The 9,076-nt window shown below is 44.9% G+C and overlaps 1 long non-coding RNA gene across 1 annotated transcript; it reads right to left on the reverse strand.

Annotated features, from left to right (window-relative positions):
• Positions 1-837: 837 nt before the first annotated feature.
• Positions 838-7,613, reverse strand: LOC139165773 (uncharacterized). Its single transcript, XR_011558797.1, has 3 exons — positions 7,300-7,613; positions 6,065-6,118; positions 838-862 (listed from the first exon to the last, which is right to left on the reverse strand). It is a non-coding gene; the product is annotated as an uncharacterized lncRNA (long non-coding RNA).
• Positions 7,614-9,076: the final 1,463 nt, after the last annotated feature.

Genomic DNA, 9,076 nt, shown 5'->3' on the forward strand with positions numbered 1-9,076 from the left:
AGTAATGAAGACAGTATACGTGAGGAAACAGAAAGTGAATCCCTCGCCCCCTGCCCCCTTCTGGCAGGCCGTGAAGCAGAAGCCTCTGCTTCAGAGAAACCTGATTCCCTACCACTGAGAGGCCCCTCCTCAGCGCTAGAAAACTCCTCTGGGGCCCCCAGTGGATCCACGGGCGGGGCCCGGCCCTGGCGGGGCCCCCTCGCCCCCACTGCAGCTCCCCTACGGCCCCTCGTGCGCCCCCTGGGGGTCGCCACCCCCCTGGGGCCATCCTCGCTATCCTGCCTCCCGGCAGACCCTGCCCCTGGGGCCTCGCTCCACGCCCGCTTGGGCGCCCTCCTTCTTCCAGTGTGGCGGGGCTCCATGGGGGGGGCCCCCGGCCCTCCGGCCTGCCCCCCCGAGGCCCGCCGCCGTGCCCCCGAGCGACCACGTCCGCCCCCCGCCATGCCTCCCTGTTCCAATGCGCCTCCAAACCCTGTGGGGGGTGTCGCCGAAGCGAACTAAGGCTCCAGCCGCCGCTCGCGGCTCTTCTGGCCTCGAAGGCCTGACGCTCCGGCGATGCTCGGCTGCGCACCAGGCCTTCAGGCCTGTGACGCAGCTCGCTGGGGGGAAAGATAGCAGCAGCCTCGCCTCACGATGCTCCGGGCGAGACTGCTGCGCCACAAGGCAGCCCCCTCTTATAGGGCTGCCTCCACTCGCCCGGCCAATCGGTGCCCACGCACCGCACCACGTGGTCACGGCACCCGACGTGGGTGCCGTGACTCCGCCCCCCAACATGGCGGCCTCCATCCCCCGCCGATCGCCGCAAACCCCACCGGCCGGTAAGTCGGCTGTGGGGAATCCCTTAATATTATGTCAGCCTTTGCTATTTCAAAATCTGGGTGGAGCAAGAGATAAATACATCACATTCAATAACTACTTTTGCAACTTTATAATATAAAAAGTTTTCATTGGAAACAAGCAATAGTAAAATCAAATTTAAAAATAATTTTAATTTGAAGCCATTTGAGTTCATTTTAACATAATTTGTAAAATCTTGTGTTTTAATTCTTAAAGGAAAGAAACTATCCAGCTTTGACTGTACATGACATGAGGATTTCTGGACTTCTGTAAGACTGAGCTAGATTAAAGTGACCAGATTTTAAGATTGGGAAAAAAGGACACCATTGGGGGTGGGCGGCTGGGGTGCTAGAAACATTTCACCAAAAAAAAAATCGCAAAAAAAATAATAACTTTCTCTCTCTTTCTTTCTCCAGCTCTCTCTCTCTCCTCTCTCCCTTTCTCTCTCTCCCTTTCTCTCTCTCTCTCTTTCTCATACACCACATACAGGGGTTGAAGTAGGAGTGGGAGGGTGCCGAGAGCAGCGGCACTGGGCAGTCAGCTGAGAGCAGGAGCTCTAGGGCGGAGGCACCGGGGGGGGCGCGGCTGGACGTGATGCTGGACGCCATACATGCTGGTGCTGTGCTCGGCATGGGTGAGGGGCTAGCACTGGCCTGTCAGCATGTATGGCGTCCAGCAACACGTCCAGCCGCTGCCTGGAGCTCCCGCTTACAGCTGACCACCCCGCCGGCGCTCCACAGCTACTGCCCAGTGCCGCTGCTGCCAGCACCCTCCCACTTCTACATAAACCCCTGTTTGGTGCTGCCACCAAAGCTGACCAGCCCCGCTCTTCCTGCCACCCGAGAGCTGCAAAGTTCACCTGCTGCCGCCGGGTGCCAAAGCTCCTTTGTTCAGCACCCGTTTCCCCCTCCCCCCTCTGTTGCGGTCTCTTATCCCCGCAGGGTGGCAGGAGGAAGAAGTCCTCTGGGCATAACAAGAGAGGAAAGGTGGCGGCGGTGGTGGCTGGGCTCCTGAAGGAAAAGAAGGCAGGAAAAGTTCTCCCGCCCTTAAAATGCCCCCGAGGAGTCCCTGCAGTGCCCGAGCAGCTGCGGCTTCTGCCCAGGCAGCGGCATCCCTTCCAAGCCTCCCCGGTCCAGCCCGCCCGGTCCAGTCTGGCTCAGAAGCCCTGGGTGTCACCCGGAGAAGATCCTCCGAAACACCCCAGATGCCTGCAATGCACAGCTGAGGCCGGGACATGACTCGGCTGATGATATTTTGGAAACCCAGTGGGACGCGGAACAAATAATTTAAAAGCGTGACTGTCCCCCAGAAAGCGGGATGTCTGATCATCTTATGCTAGATCCCTTTCAGATCTTATCCCATATTTTCCTCTCTGCTTTATATAAATAATCCAACAGTCAGCATGATTTGGTTGTGACAAGGTTCCAGCTTGTGAGATAAAGAAGGATTATTGAAAGAACTTGCTGCTACTCTGACAAGGTGGTTATCAACTTTTCAAAGCAAACTGGGGAGGAAAATGATAGTTAATAGATAAATAAATAGATAAATGGGATTTGGGCTTTATTTGTCCAGACAGAGGGGAAAAGATAGTATAAATGATCCTGCTTTGCAGAGGCTGACGCTCTTTAGGACTATTCTCTATTTATCCAAGCATAATAGGAAGTAATCCTGTTAAAATGTGACTTTACATGCACAGGTATCTTCCACCTTCTCAATCGTGGGCCCCCTCTCAAATATTTTTGTGTTTATTTAAGAAGTTGAAATAGGGGCCACATTTTGAAACATATGAAAAAGTTTTAAAAACATATTCTAATCCAACTATTCTAAAATCCCATCAGTTTAATTAAAAAGAGGCTTGTTTGAAATGTTATATATCTTAGCTCTAATAGAGTAGTTTAACAAAGGAATCTCACAAACGCTGCTAGCCAGCTGTTGCAAAACTCTGTGGTGTACCATGGATGAAGCACATGTGTGAACAAAACAAACTAGCAATCTTATTAGGCTGCCAGAACTACTTTGTGGTAAAAAGCATTGTAGACTTCCCAAGCTATATATGCCATACAGTTAAAAGACAACCAAAGAAGTTATACATCTTTTTAGATTATTGAGGGTAAGACCATAACTTGCTACGATTCAGACAAAACTGATATAACTGAGATTAGATAATCTGATGAATCATGGGAATTATGTATTTGTTTGTTTATTTATTTATTTGACTTCTATACTGCCCAATCCCGAAGGACTCAAAGCAGCTATCTAAAAAACAATAGTTTGTTTATTATTATTGTTATTGTTGCTGTTGGAAGGGACCTTGTAGGTCATGTAGTCCAATTTAATTTAAGCATTTAACAAATCTGTGAATTTCCTTTAGAACAAAAAAAAAATCTTCACACTTAAAATAATTTGGGGGGGGGGGGGAAACAGACTTTTGTTTGATTTTTAAAATCTCTACTACACATTCCTTATGCCCATCTTTGAAACTATACCAGTGCAATGCTAGAGATTTACTTTTGAAGAATTACTTCAAAACATGCAGAAAACCAAGAGAACAATTCATTAAACTGCCAGGATTGAACAGCTACTTTAATGCATATAACACACAGGATATCTTTGCATTTCAAAGATACTGTTCCAAAATGAACAACTATGATTCTTAGAAAATAATACTATAACCTCTAGAAATGAATGAAAATATTTTAGAACTGGATCTGCAGATAGGCATTTTTCAAGTTTTGAATTTACCATTTTATGATGGAACATTTAAGTTAATACAAAATGGCATTTACATTTTTTTAAATTTAGAAAATAAAGTTATAGCTTGTTATTCAATTCCAAAAATAAGTAACACAGAAGAATCAATAGAAGGCCTGCTCTTTATTATCATTTAAAAACCAGTCAACCTATTCTCATTTTCTCCTAATTTTTCAATTTTCTCATGGAAAAAACACTAAGCAAAGAAATTTTTAAAGGAATGACATTTTACCCTATAATGAAATATGACATTTTTGCCTTTCTTATCTTTTTTACATTAACTCTTCTTTCAAGGATAGGGAGAATGCAATTCCCAAATATTGAAAGCAAAACCACACTAAAGCAAAACCTTATTATTAGTACAATGTTGGGTTCAACCAATTAAAAAAAGCAAAGGGTACCTTTCAATACATGTCATTTAAAAAGACATTTAGAAAAGTACAGTAATAATACAGTGGTACCTCGTCTTACAAACTTAATTCGTTCCGTGACGAGGTTCGTAAGAAGAAAGCTTTGTAAGATGAAACAATGTTTCCCCTAGGAATCAATGTAAAAGTGAATAATGTGTGCAATCCCAAAACTCACCCCTATTGCCTTCTTCCCGGCCGCATTCAGATCCTTGTTCTGGGGCGGGTGAAGGGGGAGGGAGAAGACAACGCAGGCTGCCTGGAGGGAGTCTCGTTGGTGGATTGACACATGTGGGAAGCTGCCTGGCAGCTTGTCAATGGTGGTTTTCCACCCGAGAGAGAAAGAGAGAGGGAGGGAGGGAGAGAGAGGCTGACTGCCTCTCTTTTGCAAATGAGCTGAGCCAGCCCCTCCCCTCTCCTCCTGCCCCGCCGCCAAATTTGTCCTGAGAGGCACTGCAGCCGCCTTTTTCTCTGGGCTGGGGCAGCGCCTCTCCTCAAAAGCCCCAAGATAGGGCTGCTGGGTTCCGCTGCCCCCTGGACGCGCCCAGTGGATTTGCCCGAGGAAGAGAGAGCAGCTGAGGGACAGGCGAACACGGGGTTCTCCGTCCGTCATACACACACAGAGGAGAAGGAGGGCAAGAGAGAGGGTGAGAGGGGGGAAAAGAAATGGGGAGAAAGAGAGGAAGGGAAAGAGAGATGGTGTGTGTGTGTGTGTGTTTGTGTGTGTGTGTGAGAGAGAGACAAAACCACAGTTCTCCCTTCCCCACCAGTGCACCGTGAAAAATTTAACAGCCGAGGTGGAGGTGGGGAGGGAAGGACTGAAAGGCAACCAAGCGAGGCTCGTGAGGTAAACTCCAGTTTCTCAGCATGGACCAGCAAAAGGCAGCAGCGGGAGGGAATACAAAGAACAACTGGAGAGATGGAGCCACACTCGGCTACCTAGGCTTTCTGAGAGAGAAAGAAAGGCAAATAGAGAGGAAGAAGGACAGAGAGAGACCCATTTTCAAGAGGGGAGAAAGAGAGAAATGAGTCCTGTTTTCCAAAGAGAGAAAGAGAGGCAACTGGGTAGGAGAGAGGAAGGAAAGAGCCCGGGCTCTCTTACTGCGCGTGCACTCTCTTACTGCCGCAGGGATTCCCCTGCCTTGTGACTGCCACCGCTGGGATTTCCCATTTGCTTGCCGCCCCCGCCGGGATTCCCTGCCTCCGGACTGAAATGCCTGGGATTTTCCCTTTGCTTTACAGCAGCTGGACGAGATGCCTCCTCCTCCTCCTCTCCTCCTCCTCCGGAGCCCGCGGAAGAGAAAGAGGAGAAAGAAATAGTCCCATTTTCAAGAGGGGAGAAAGAGAGAAATGAGTCCCATTTTCCAAAGAGAAAGAGCGGCAAATGGGTATGAGAGGGGAAAGAAGAGTCCCGTTTTCAAGAGGCCATTCTTTCTCTCTTTGGAAAATGGGACTCCTTTCTCTCTTTCTCCCCTCTTGAAAACGGGACTCTTCTTTCCCCTCTCCTACCCATTTGCCTCTCTTGCTCTTTGGAAAATGGGTCTCATTTCTCTCTTTCTCCCCTCTTGAAAATGGGACTATTTCTTTCCCCTATTTCTCTCCTGCAGGCTCCGGAGGAGAGGAGAAGGAGGAGGCATCTCGCCCAGTTGCTGGAAAGCAAAGGGAAAATCCCAGGCATTTCAGTCCGGAGGCGGTGAATCACTGCGGGTGCGGCAAACAAATGGGAAATCACGGCGGTGGCAGTCACAAGGCAGGGGAATCCCTGCAGCAGTAAGAGAGTGCACGCGCAGTAAGAGAGCCCGGGCTCCAGTTCGTAAGGTGAAGATGGTTCTTAAGAAGAGGCAAACAAGTCTTAAACACCGGGTTCGTATCCTGAAAAGTTCGCATGAAGAGGCGTTCGTAAGACAAGGTACCACTGTATTTCTAACCTAATGACAGACATAGTATTCTCAATCAGAACTATATATCTGCTATAATTTATAGTGGCAGATCATAAAAATAAACACATAATTAATATAAATATTAAACCAAATAACATACATATGACAGAGCCCAACATTAATAAATACCTTGTTTTCTGTGCTTTAATTCTTCCAAATTCTGCACTGAATCTGAAAAAGAACCTCAAAAGGAGAACAAATGATCATTTTAAAAGATATAATCTAAGAGGTGTCACGTCTTCTTTACTACAGTATGTCTAAATTCAAGAACAGATATTTATTAAAAATATTTATTCACCAATTACAAAATTCCATCCAAAACTAATTTGCTAGTTAATTAAACCAGCAAAAAATAAGACAAAACACAGCAACCATGTATACTTAAAACAGCTTTATTAAGATACGAAAAATATCTATAATATCTATAATAAAAAAAGCAAATCTTAATCTAGGAATTGCCAAGATTAATGACAGTAGGATGTCTAGCCATGCCCTACACTATCTTTATTAGTCGAATATTCAGGTATTTAAACTCTTTTTAACCATTTATTCAAGCTTTAAGAGAAAGTAAGTTCTGATTTATGAACACAACATGAAGATTGCATTTTTTGAACAACAAACAGAAAGCTCTACTCAAAGGAAAAAAGAGTGAACAGGATTGTAAGAAAAATAAGGACAAATAGATATTTGAAGTTTGTGACTAGATGATTTTAAACACAAGCACCAATAGTTTAAGCTGCTTCTGTCTTAAAAAGGGAGTCGTGGGGGGGGGGGGGAGATGGCAGGTCCAAAACAGCACTAAGATCAAGGAACAGAGAGAGGAATTGGGAACAGTTGCCAAGAGATTATTGACATAATCTAGGCATGCACAAATAAAATCATAGATTCCTCTGTCTGTCTCATAGAGCCCACCAGCAATATGCATCTAGGGCAAATTACCTACTTTTGTTATCAGTTCAATAAGTGACTGCAAAGTCACCCAATTTCAGTTCCATAAAATACACATTGATTAAAAGAGATGCCAGAAGATGCATTATTTTCAACATCTGTTGTAATATTACAAGGGCTACAAAAGCAGTCTTGGACCGATGACCATAATGGAACTTGCTTAACAACCTCCACTCCCTGCTCTTTTAGCAACAGTGCGGTCATTCAATGACTGAGCTGGTCATTCAGCAGGGCAAGTCTCAGGGTTGGGAGCCTCTGCTCCAGGCCTTCCCAACCCTGAGACTCTTCTGTGCTTCACTTCCCCTTCCATGCAGGATCCCCACAGCTTTTGGGCACGCTCCTCCTCCCATTGGGTTCTCACAGGCCTTAGGCCTGCTTCCCATCCCAGCAGGTCCTAGAACCTCCACTTTGCTTACCTATCAAAGATCTCTTGAGCTCAGGAGTTCGGGGCAGGGAAGGAGAATTTCCTATATAATAAGTCACAGTTAGTGCAAGTTCAAAAAACCCGCAATATTCGATTTAGTGAGAATTGTAAATTGATACTAAGTGACATTTAATGTGATAAACATTTAATGAGAGTCTAGTGTTTGTGCAATTAAACCAAGCAAATGCATAGCGACAGTTTTAGATGCAGCTAATCTTTATTTGTGCAAAATGGGAGAAAAGAAAATTCCTGTCAGAGGAAAATAGTACAAGTTTAAAACGAAGAGGTCCACTATTACGTTAGAGCAAAAAATTGTGCATATGAACGCTGAAGGAAAAATCCATTGTGTATAAAATAATTTTAAGTTTTATTTTAAGAATATCAATATTTGCTGTCTGTAGTTTATGTCTTTAACAAGATTAGGATTTCCTGTTTTTCCTTATCTTGTGACTGTCATTTTGGAATCTGTTTTTTAACAAGATAAATGTTTGCTAATTAACAAGATAAATGTTTTCTGATTAACAAGGTAAATGCTTGCTGTTTACCCCAATAAACCATATAAGGTGCTATTCATCTCCAGGAGAAAGAAACAGGATGTAGACCATATTTAGACAAGGAATTCTGTGTACCCCTATGATAGGTTGAGGAATTCTATGTACCTTTGTGATTTGTAAAACCTATATAATCTGCTCTTTAGCTTCTGTACAAGTGTCTCTTCCCTTGGGAAGAGTACCCGCTTTGCAAACAGTTTTTTGGTATACCCAGAGAGAATAAACATTTCTGTTCTCTTTGTCCAAATGTCTCGTGTGAACTTTTTCATAAAATTTCAGCGCACAACTTGGGGGCTCTCCGGGATTCCATCCTGTTGACTGTCCAGGGAGGAGCGTCTTTAGGTGCACCCTGTCCCATTTGGACAGAGGACGGACCTCCATGGAGAGGCAATTGGCTCTGGTAGACCCATAAAATTGGCTAAACGAGATCACTAGGACAAGGAGACAGAAAGAGGAAGAGACAAAGAGAAATAATAGAAGGCCCCTCGAGGACCGGGGCAACCCTGTGCACAGGTCTGGTAAGTACCTGTAATTTGCTATGGCATTTTACAACTAAGGGACTACTTACTCAGACGGTTATTGGGCGGGTAGGCTAGGTTGTTTGGAGACTATTGAGTGTGTGTGGTAAGACGTCCTTTTGAGGGGTCCTATTAGAGGATCTGCAGGACGATGTGAGAGTTGACTCCTGATTTGCGGTTCCATCCTCCCGTGAGGGAATTGGCCAGAAAAGGAGGCACGAATGTTGGTGAAGTGTGAATTGAAAGTCTCAATAGTGGGGAACTCCAACAGGGAAATCCTAGTGGGAAAACTACCATTAACGTCCAAGGGCAAGATAATTCTTGGAAAGGTGGGCTAGGTAGCTTGGAGACTAAAAGATACTCCAATCTCTTAGTGGTAAAACTGCCTTAAAAATCTGAGATCAAGAAGTAAAGAAAATAATGGGAAATAAAGAGTCTGCAGACATAAAGAGAAAGAGAGAGAGAGAGAGAGAGAGAAAAGAGTCTGGTTCAGACTCTGAACCTGAAGAGAAAGAGTTGCTAAAACTTTTATTTAAGGAAGTAAAAGAGTTAAAGGGGCAGATAGCCCAGAGTTAAAGAGTTAAAGAGCTCTGTAGTAACAAAAGGAGGAAAGTTAGATTTTGAAAATGCCTGGAATCAACAAAGTCTGAAAATGCAATTTTTGAATTGGTCATTTGATTTAGACCCTCCAACTACTATG

This window comes from Erythrolamprus reginae, chromosome 3, assembly GCF_031021105.1.
Source record: "Erythrolamprus reginae isolate rEryReg1 chromosome 3, rEryReg1.hap1, whole genome shotgun sequence".
In the NCBI taxonomy this organism is placed as follows: domain Eukaryota; kingdom Metazoa; phylum Chordata; class Lepidosauria; order Squamata; family Dipsadidae; genus Erythrolamprus; species Erythrolamprus reginae.